Raw genomic sequence first — 10913 nt, 5'->3', positions numbered from 1 at the left:
CTTCTTCCAAATCCATCATCCCTTTCATCATTATTTCTCTAATTAAGCAAAAATTAATACTTCTGTTCATGTTCACTTTGTTCACAAATTCCAAGAGTGTTTTTTTTTGGTCACCATCTTCCTATCACACATAAATAGAAAGACAGTTAATCTGAATGAATTCATCAGTCCACTCTACATTTAGGAGATAAATTTGTCCTTGGTAACCTCACTTCAGTGCTAGAAATACTCAACTTGCTTAATGATTCTATTTCTTTCTATTTTAAATCTTCTCTATTCTCCTTAAACACTGTTTTCCTCTTTGACCTCAGTGAATTATCTTTCTGGTTAAAAGAAAAGAAAATAGATCAGTAAATTTGTGAGGTAGCAAATATCTTCTCATAGCAACAATAATTCTGCAGTCATTCATGGACAAACTGTTCGGTGGGCAGTGTGTGACTTAGATGAGAAGAGGTAAAAATCTAGCAGAACCCAAGTCTTGGGAGGGATGTTTATTATGACAGATTCATTGACCACAGTCCCAGCCCTAGAGCCAGAAACATTTCTATTTCTCTGTGAGCTAGACTACAACCTCATTTGGCTTTGGTCAAAGAGCCTTAGGAAAGACAGATCCTATGGACTCTTAAATAGCACCAAAATTCAATTCCACGGTAACCTAAGAGTTCCCTGACTATTCAATAACTCAAAACCAGGCACGTTCGTCTTTCCTTGCAGAACAGATCTCAACCTCTAGTATGACTTGCAGAACTTCCCCATGTTCCAGTTCTAGTTCTTCTCAGCCACTACCCAGCCAGTATTGCATACTCAGGGGAACCACCTAGTGACCCTGAAGGAGCTCTTGTAGGTACTGAAAGGAACTCATACTTGCCCAGATACTCGTTAGCAGACCTTGTTACCTTAAACTCAAAAGCAGATCACATTCAACACCAACTCTATTAAATAAGGCTCCTAGAAGCCATCCAGTCTACCCAAGGACCACACAAGTCTGGCTGGCATGTCTGTTATCAGGTGACCATATATTTCATTACAGATTGCAAAGTAATCACGTGCCCCTGCACCAAATCCACTCAGCCACAAGCCTGGAGGCAATTCCATGACCCTAGAAATCAACAGGAGAAGGTCTTTAGTTGCTAAAAATCTATCTGCAAAGATTGGAAGGTGTATTTGCTCCTTCAAATGCACAGACACTAATGTAAAGCTACACCAATAATAAAGAATCATGCTTGAACAGAAAATAACTTGAGCAGAAAAATAAATCCTAAGGGTTAACATGACTTTTAACCCGAATCCTGTAAGAGCAGGCACTAAGCGTGTCTTGCTGCCTAACTGGTACCAAGAGACCCCAATTATAATTAAATTCATCCACTATTAATTTTTTTCTTTCAGTTCATCAATACATGGGAAATTCAGTTCTCAAACATTAATTGCTAATGTTACTCAATAGAGGGGACAATACGTGATTTCTCAAATCTTAGAGCTGAAATGTCAGATAGTAAATAGGAAGGAAAATAAGAAAAAGCTGTACAAATAAATATCAACCTTCAGGAATCAGTGAGGCCCTGAAAAAGGAAACTGAATTAGTATGAAGAATTCAAATGTTCAATTTCTCATTCTTTTACAACTTAGATTTCTTTTCTCAAGGATCTAGGTAATTTTGAGTTAACAATAGCAATTAACAGGTACCTCCCTGCTCACATAATGGAAAAAGTGGACAGGTGTAGAAAGCTAAAACAGGGGAAGTACTGAGAGAATAAAACTGCTCCAAATCTTAGGGCCTGAGTGATGGATGTGTTACCCATACACGATTCCTGAAAGCTATGTTCAAGACTCCACTTGCATCCACCAATAGAGAAAAAGTAAGTTCCTATGTGTTTCTATCTTTTCAGTGTCATGTACATGCCATAATTCCTTAAGTTAGGGCTGTTCATTTATTTGTGGCATTCTGACTGAATATGCTGGCTTCTGGTTAGTAAACACTGGAGTATATTCAACTGGATCTCATAACACTACACGGAGTTCCTATAAATGTAAGTTTTCATAAAGTGTAAATAATCGGATGGGAGGTCCTTCACTTATTATTGTTGGCCTTTTAAAAATTTCTGGTCTTTCCTTTATTGTTGCAGTTAAAAAAAAAACACTGAAAGGGCCTTTGGAAGTGATATGTGGTGATGAGACAGTGGTCTCTGGGTAAATCTGCCTTCGACTGAGTCCTGACTCACACGTCAGCTCTGTAGGCCTGTGCACCTTACTTCTCAGCATATGGCAACAACAGAAACTGCTGTGCTTTAGGTTGGTGTGAGGTAAAATGAGCAATGTACATTTGATAAAACATTCAGAATATGGAGCTATCCTTTACTCACTCCCCTCTCCACAACTTCCCCTATTTCAAATGCTCTTCATTAAGTTCCCTGTAAGTCCCAAAGGCTCATATTATTCAAGTAACAGTTTAAAGAATCCTATATCTCTTTGCTGTACCACTTGACACCAGCCTAAATAAATGCTCCCCATTACTTCACACTTTCCTTTTACAGTACTTGGAATATGAAACTATGTATTTAATGAGTCCATGGTCTCCACTACCTTCTCTCATCCAAATGTTTTTGTGTCTTTTATCAGAGTAAACAAATTTTTTTTAATTTTTTAATTTATTTTTTATTGCCAGGGTAATGTATAGAGAGGTTACAGTTACACTCACCAGGTAGCAGGTTCATTATTTTTCACACACTGATACTCCTTCTCATGTTTTTTGTCCTATTTTCCTCCTTCCACCCCTCCCAATCATCTTGTTATCCCTCCAAATAGGATGAGACTAAATGAAATGATCTCTAGGATATGGAAACAAGAACTTTATCTTGTGTGATTGTTGTTCTTAATGTACTATGCTATTTCTCTTCTCTTTTTTTGCCCTTTGGTTAATTTCATATAGTTACTGGATCTGACTTTGTTACCTGGTATATTGTATAAAGATTTATTTATTTGAAATAGGAAAGGGAAGGGGGGAGTAAACAAAATGTTTTAGTGGTACTAGGGTTTGAGTGCAGGGCCTCAGACTTGCTAGGTAGTCATTCTCCCACTGAGCTGTGCCCACCGTGGTTTACTATATCAGCTATTTTTGAGATAGGATCTCATTTTTTCCCCAGACTCATGCCTTGGCCAGGATTCACATATTTCATGTTTCCTGTAGTTACTGCTATGACAAACATAGGTTCAGATTCCCTCTGTTGAGATGGGGTTTCAAGGATTTTCCTGCCCAGGCTGGATTGGAATCATTGTCTTCTGAATCTCAGTCACCCACACAGCTTGGAATGACAGACAGATGGCATCATATCCAAATATCAGTTTAGAAGGGGTCTAGTAAACTTTTCCACCCTAGTTCGCCATGAACCACCATCCTCCCATTTCCAGCCTCATGAGTAGCTAGGTTTACAGTTAGTGGGGGTACAAATGTGAAACATGATTAAAGTATTTTATAAACATGTATTAAAACAGATCAATGAAAACTATTGAAGTTTTTTCAAGAAGTGGGACTCAAGGGACGTGAAAGAAAGTGAAATTGATTGGGTACACTATATACATATAGGTAAATACTGGGTAATGAAACTCCTTAACTTTTTTGTACAACTAATATATGCAAGTAAACATAAAAAACAAAGGTAGCAAACAGAAAACCATTAAAAATGCTAGTTTTCATACCCCTCTTTCTCTAGACTGCACTTGCAGGACAAAGTCTCACGCTGGTTGAACACAACCATTTGCCTTTTCTGTAGCCACATTTAAGCAATTAACATAGCTGAATAAAGCAGATTTGTCAAGCTGGGCTTTCTTAATTTTATGATCATAACTCAGTATTATATGCAGGTGTAGAGAATCTTTCCCTCTCAAAGCTGAACACTTTATATCTTCTTTTCTGTGTCAATGCACTGTGTCTCCTCCACTGTTCTCATTCTCCACCCACAGCATTGTTCCATGCTTCAAGAGGAAAACAGAAGCAAGAATATTAGAATGTCCCATTCTGTCAAATCTACCAGCTCACTTGAACTTTGCCTTCATTCTTCTTCCTTAATACACAAAGTGCCTTGCTCTTACCAGAGACCAGGTCTTCAGTCTCTTCTATTTGGCCTCTGGGCTCTAACCCCTCTCACTTTGTCTCCCACAAATACATCCTCACTCTCGTAAAGTCATCCATTTGTCCAGCTGTACAGGAGACTTTTCATGAATACTCATATATTTAGTTTTGCTCTTCTTTTAGCAAGACTTAGGTTTCCTCATCCTGTCTCGTTGTCAGCTTTCAGATACCACTTTACTACTACTGTCAACATGATTTTTCCCCTCTTAACCTTTACTACTAGACAAAGCACTTCCCCTAGCTGTTGAGTCATTTCCAGATTGTGAGTCCTAAGGGGCCCTACTAGGCCCCTTGAAATTCCAAATCCCTGACCCACAGAACTTGTATGGTTTGTTCAAATGCTTCATTTCAATCTACTATGTTCAAAGTGACTGGTTATGCAACCCTAAGCAACTGGAACAAGGCCCAAACCAGTATTATGACCATCTACATTGCTGCCATGCCTCCCTACCTTTAGCCTGGATACATGTCCTGGACTTTCCCTAGCTGTTTACAGTGTATAATCACCAGTGAAACAAAGTGGTTATTTTACAACTTCACTGACATTGTGCCATTGTGCCTCTTGTTAAAATTTTCACTGGCTCCTCATCTCACTCTGGTGAGAAGCCACAGGCTGTACATTAGTCCTATATTCTCTGGACCAGTGCTTCACCTGGCATTCTCCCTTCATTTATTTATTTTATTGCATTTATAGGCCTCCTTGCTACTTTTTTCTATTGAATAAGTTAAATTATATATATTTACACACACATATGGCACAATGCATTTTAAAATATATTCCAGTGCAGTGATTCATCCCTAAAATTCCAACTCTCTGGAAGGCAGAGATGGAGATTGGTAGGACAGGGGTTCATAGCCAGCCAGGACAGAAAGTTAGCAAGATCTCATCTCAACAAATACACTGTGTGGAGTACATGTCTGTGATCTCAGCTGGAGGAGGAAATTGAGGCTGATCCAAAAAACATGAGTCAACTTAGTGAACATGTTACTAACAAAGTTGTCATTTTGTTCTGGTGAGAATTCTCAAGGTTTCTTTTCTCGGGGATGCCCACATACATAACATGTTGTCATTAACTGCAGATACCATGTGGACAGTCGATTGCTTGATCTTACTCTTTGTAGGTAACTGAAATTCAATGTACTTTGATTAATATCTCAATTGCCTCCCAAACTCCAAGGCTCTGAGGACTACCAGTTTATTCTTTGCTCCTATATAGTCTTACTTTTTAAGATTCCACTAGCAAATAGATACAATCCTGAAAGATGTGATTTTCTCTGCCTGCTCATTTCATTTACCCTAAATGCCCTGCAATTTCCTCCACATTTTACAAATTAAGCACTGATATATTACTGTCTCAGAAAGTTTTTGCACTTTCTGTTTCCTCTATCTGAAACCACTACTTCAAGCATTGCATATGGCTCCTTCTTTCACTTGTCTCCCAGACAGAGAAACTCCCAGATCACCCACTTTGGTTCAACTCATTCCCTTTCCTTCTTGCTGTACTTATTCCTTTTAGCACACAATATATATGTACCGCTTTATTTGTTAGGGTATATTCCCCTAGTCCCTAACATTGACCAAAATTGCCATGAGAGCGCTACTTTTCTGCTTTTGCAGTATCCACTATACCAACAGAAGATGACAGAGAACAGTCAAGATAAATTTTTAATAGAAGAGTGAGTGACCCATTCCTACAAGATGGAAATAAACTATATACAGCACAAGTAGTTGACTTAGAATTAATCTGTATCTTCTTTTTAATAGCGATGGCCCTTTGTGGTCTACAAGAAATTAGAAAGAAAAAAACAAAACATCAGTTTTACTTGTTGAAACTAAAGGTGCTTTATTGATATGCTGTTGTGCTGAGTACTATAAAAGTTAGAAATGACTGTCTCCAGAGGCTCTGTTTCAGCTTCACCTTTTTAATAAAATTCATGTAAGAAAAAATAATCTTGTTGAATGAACATTTCCTAACTATTCTTTACCTTCCTCCCTTGAATCCTTTGGTTGACTCACAAGTCAATTTGCCATGAAGACTTCATGTCTTATTAGAAATGTTTGCCTCAGCACCCCTTGTGACTCCTAAGCATTTTACATATCTGTGCATGAATTAAATGAGATACGTTAACTCTCATACATAATCTAATAGCCTATATAATCTAGTTTAATTTTTATGATGCTGCAAGTTTCACAACAGCATAAGATGAACACTACCTTCTTCTCTCCTTATCTATGTTCATTATCCTTATCTACAAGTACACAAAGAAAAATTACCAGTGAGAGATTGTATCTGGAATGTTTACCTCCCAAATAGCTCTAATTTGGATTTAAGGCATCCTTCCATGAATACCTAATCATAACTAATTATCTAATAAATTCATATTTAATGAATACAAGTGATAATTCTTGAATTTTCTGTTTAGAGAAGCTATTCTAAAGGAAACCTCTCCCTCATGCAAGATTGTTCTTCTTTCCTTGACAGAGCTTTGCAAGGCTCAGATTCACTTCTGGATGTCCCTGTTTATTGCCAGTTGAATGTCATTGCTCTATTTCAGAGTTCTCAAGATCTTACTGGTCAGACTGTCTATAACACCTCAAGAGTCTGGCTTGTAGCTGCCCAGTATACATTAGATGTTATTTCTACAGATCTCTCATGGCATCTTTTCTCATACAAATTTCTTCTTTCACCTTTCAGTTCCATATGTAGCAAATATGTTTAATTAAAAATCATTATGTTTATAACTAAGACAAAATTTCCAAAAGAAGTTTAAAAATCAGCAAGTTATTGAAATTGTAGAGAAAAATAAGAACAAGTTATTTCTGTCTTAGATAAGTAACTACACGTTACTTCAATAAATAACTAGATAATTAACTGTCTTGATAAGTAGATTTCTGTGAGTCATTGTCATAAAGATGTTTTTTAAAGATGATTACCTATTTTATAGTACTATATCAAAAGAGGTTTTAAAAGTTTAAAAGACTCAACTTGTCACCGTGTTAAAGAGACATTCTACAAACAGTGATCCGCTTGATCAGAAATTGAAGCTGGCAGATGATAATTGAAAACATCACACCAGATCTTTTAGACACTTTTAGAGCAGGAAGATTTCCTGTCACATTCAGCAACAGCTGTGTATGTGGAAAAATCAATAACCCCAAGTTGTGAATGTTGTGGGTTTGTGATAGCCCACTCAGCTTATCAGTCCACAGAACGCGTGCTGTAGATGCACATTGTTCCTCCCACCTTAGGTAAAAATATGCAGTACCCACCTCATCAGAGCTACAGCTACTCAGGGATTTGCCCGTGACCTAGGAATGCACGTTTATATCTCCTTCCATGATGAAGTAGGAATCTGAATGGAACATTACACAGCATTCTGTTGTCTCTTCAATGAGAAAACATGAGAGCTGCAGGTGTCTATGGCAAGTCCACCCGAAAAGGAACAGGAGTGTTTATATCTATGCTAATGCTTGTCTCCCTCACTGGTCCATCACCACTAGCTAATCTGAGAATTACTTTTTCTCCTCTATTTTTAGACTTTCTGGTGTTAAAAGAATCTATCACCAGTTTCCCTAAAGCCCAGACCTTGACTAGGAATTGTCTGTCTTAATATCCATCACTCGTTAGGTCCAATCATAGTGCCGGATCTAAAATTCATTTCACACTCCTTAAGAACACCAAGTGCTAGCAAGTCAATTAGCCTAAATTCCTCAGGTTGGGCAAATTCTGTCCGGCTGATTTTATAGGCAGGAGAATAAGTGACAACCTGGCTTTGAATTCTGTGATGAATGATGCAACAGCTAAGCTGGAGAAATAGCCTCAGAAGCCTTGAATCCCCATCCCCTATCAAATGCCTATACAGAACTCTAGATCATCCTCTGTCAAATTATTTATAGGTGACAAAAATATTTCTAATTATATCCATTCACATCCACAGTCAGTGAATATTATGCAAAGAGATTGCCAAAAATGGTTTTGCCAAGTACGATCCCAGTTAGGACTGCTGAGGTGGCTGCTGTGTTTGCAGAATGGTCTCTATAAAAGTGGAGTTGAGGTGCGCCAGTCCTGTCCTTCCTCAAAAGCCTCAAAGGTATGTCAATGTGGCAGAACATCTGGCTAGCTGTATGCTCCTGATGATAATGATGAGTCTTCGTCCAAGGGAGATGTCTGATAGTCCCCACATTTTAAATATTCCCCCCCACATTCCTAAGATTGGCATTGTATACTATGTGACTACTAGGATTTCATGATTAAATGAAAAAAAAATCCTGTGTTTTCTTTCAACAGTCACTCTCTGCTTTGAGCCTGCCACCTTCTTCATCTGGCTACACAAGAGGTAAGAGGAATTTGTTTTATGGTCTAAACAAAGGGATCCCTACTTTCTATGTTTTAATGAGGTACTATTTAATTTCCTAAGTTAGCATTGGTCATCTTGTACAAAGTAGAGCTGTTCTGTAAAAAAAATGGCTTTTCATAAAAATTTGAATTTTCAGGTGATTTCACCAAACAAATGAAATTCTCTTTCACATTTGGTTAGAAATTCAGAAAGAATTCAATCATTCTATCCAATCTTTTCCCCAACTCCTTGAGTTTTTCCAAGGCTAATGCTCTACCACTTGAGTCACAGTATTAATTCCATATTTTTCTGTGTATGTGTACCGAGGAATAGAATCCAGGGCTTCCTGCATGCTAAGCAAACCACCGTACCACTAGGCCACACTTCCTGCCTGTAAGCTTTAGTGTAAAACAACTACTTCAATTCAACCAACAAGAGAGGTCACATGGTGACATCAACAATGTGTTGACCGGGTTCGCTATGGTTGCTTAGGTCAAGTCAGTCAACTTTTATGGATTTCCAAACACAGTATGTTGCGGTGGAATTAGCACTGAACCTGGATTTAGGGAACAGAGCTCACATCTCACTGTTGCTGCTTACCACCTCTGTGACACTGAATGACCCCTTGCCTGGAAGAGCTTTAGTTTCCTCATCAGTAAAACGAGGAGGCTATATTCTATTTGACAACCAAGGCTCCTGCTGTTGCTATGACCTAAGTCAGTGGTTTCTACAGAAGCAAAACATGTATGAGATCTTGCCCAAATCTGCAAGTTGAAACCTATAATTATTATTGTGGTCAGCATATGTACAATGAAGAATACCTACTATGTATTTAACAATTCTTCTCGATGAGTTTATGTTGAATATACTAGCTGTATCTACTTAGATAAAACACAGTGTGGAAATGTAAGGACATTATCTCAGCTGGTACATTCAAAGACCCCTTCACCCATAATCTCTTACCCCCAATAACAAATCTATGGCTCCCTAGAGGGTTGTTGCTAGGGAAAAACTTAATCTAAGACAGGAGAAGGAAAGATGGTGTTCTCTCTGTATTTTGGGGATAAATTGTATTATAGTAATCTCTAGAGGGTATTAGGCTATTAATTCAAAATTGCTTTGTATGAAAGCAAATCATAGAAATAAAAAATGTTAAAGAATAATGTTTCTTCTTTTAGGCAAAACCCTAACAATAGCATTGTGTTGTAATATCTATCCCTTGAAAAATATGTCAAATTTTACTATATCATCATGAGACTTTTACAGGTGAGGTTGTTTCTAAATTAAATACGGTAGCTAGCAAGTTCCATATCTATTACCTATATCAAACAGACATTAAATGTTAATCTCAAAAAACTAGAACTTTCTGAAAAGCTGATAAATACTTCAAGCTTTCATTGTTAACATTTGCATTGTCACTGTCAACCACAATACCACTTTCTACAAACCAAGCTGTCTTCTACCCCAAGGAAAGTACCTTCTTTATTCTGGTGAGAGCAACAGGACTTAGTCTATTTCATCATCATTTACCAGTGGGAAAAAAATTAAATTTAGTTTGATATGAAAGTCTACACTGGCTATCAATTCAGAAGAGATATTTAGAATATTGATTTTTTTCATAACAGAGGTAGAAGGAACAAATATGTATGTAAATAAGAATTGAGTTTATCTAAAATAAGAATTGAGGTTTTTTTGTTTGTTTGGTTGGTTTTTTGCCAGTCCTGGGCTTGGGCTCAGGGCCTGAGCACTGTCCTTGGGCTTTCTCAAGGCTAGAGCTCTACCACTTGAGCCTCAGCATCACTTCTGGCTTTTTTTTCCTGTCTATGTGATACTGAGGAATTGAACCCAGGCCTTTGTGAATGCTAGGCAAGCACTCTACCACTAGGCCAAACTTCTGGCCCAAGAATTGAGTTTTAAAAAATCAATTGATATCATAAGATCCATTTTAAAAAAACCTCAGAGAAATAGAGTAAGAAATACAATTACTGTGATGTTGTATTAAAAATTCAGGTGTAATATTTCTCCAGGAACCTTCTAAAATTGTTTCCTGTTTAGACACTACTGTTGACTTTCTCACAATTTTGTCTCAGGATAAAATAATTTGTTGGATTTTCTGCTTTCATTATACATACTTTTCCTTTTGCTCACTTAATACCTGTCAGTTAACAGGAGCTTACTTGAGTTTATTGGATGTGTTCAACCTAGATTTATGTTCTGAAAGAACACATGTGTCTTCTTACATCCAAACTTAGTAATTTCTACATTCGAGTTTAGTCATTTGGGGCAGGAAGAAAATATGCCTATATATTCCAGGTTTTAAAGTAAATTCCTTTAGACTGCAAAGTCATTGAAAACAATTATTTTTCATTTCCTAGTATCACTACATTGTTTAATAAAACACGAGGGGTTGGGAAAATGAAAAGAGAAAATATCAGCAGCAAAGCAAAGA

General features: G+C 37.4%; 1 long non-coding RNA gene across 1 annotated transcript in view; it reads right to left on the bottom strand.

Annotated features, from left to right (window-relative positions):
• The window catches only part of LOC150050916 (uncharacterized), a 168065-nt gene that overhangs the window by 85540 nt on the left and 71612 nt on the right, over positions 1-10913 (bottom strand). The gene's annotated exons all lie outside the window — the stretch shown is intronic.

The sequence above is a fragment of the Megascapheus bottae genome, chromosome 17 (assembly GCF_031878675.1).
Source record: "Megascapheus bottae isolate mThoBot1 chromosome 17, mThoBot2.hap1, whole genome shotgun sequence".
NCBI lineage: Eukaryota > Metazoa > Chordata > Mammalia > Rodentia > Geomyidae > Megascapheus > Megascapheus bottae.
This window is presented reverse-complemented; position numbering and strand designations above follow the sequence as displayed.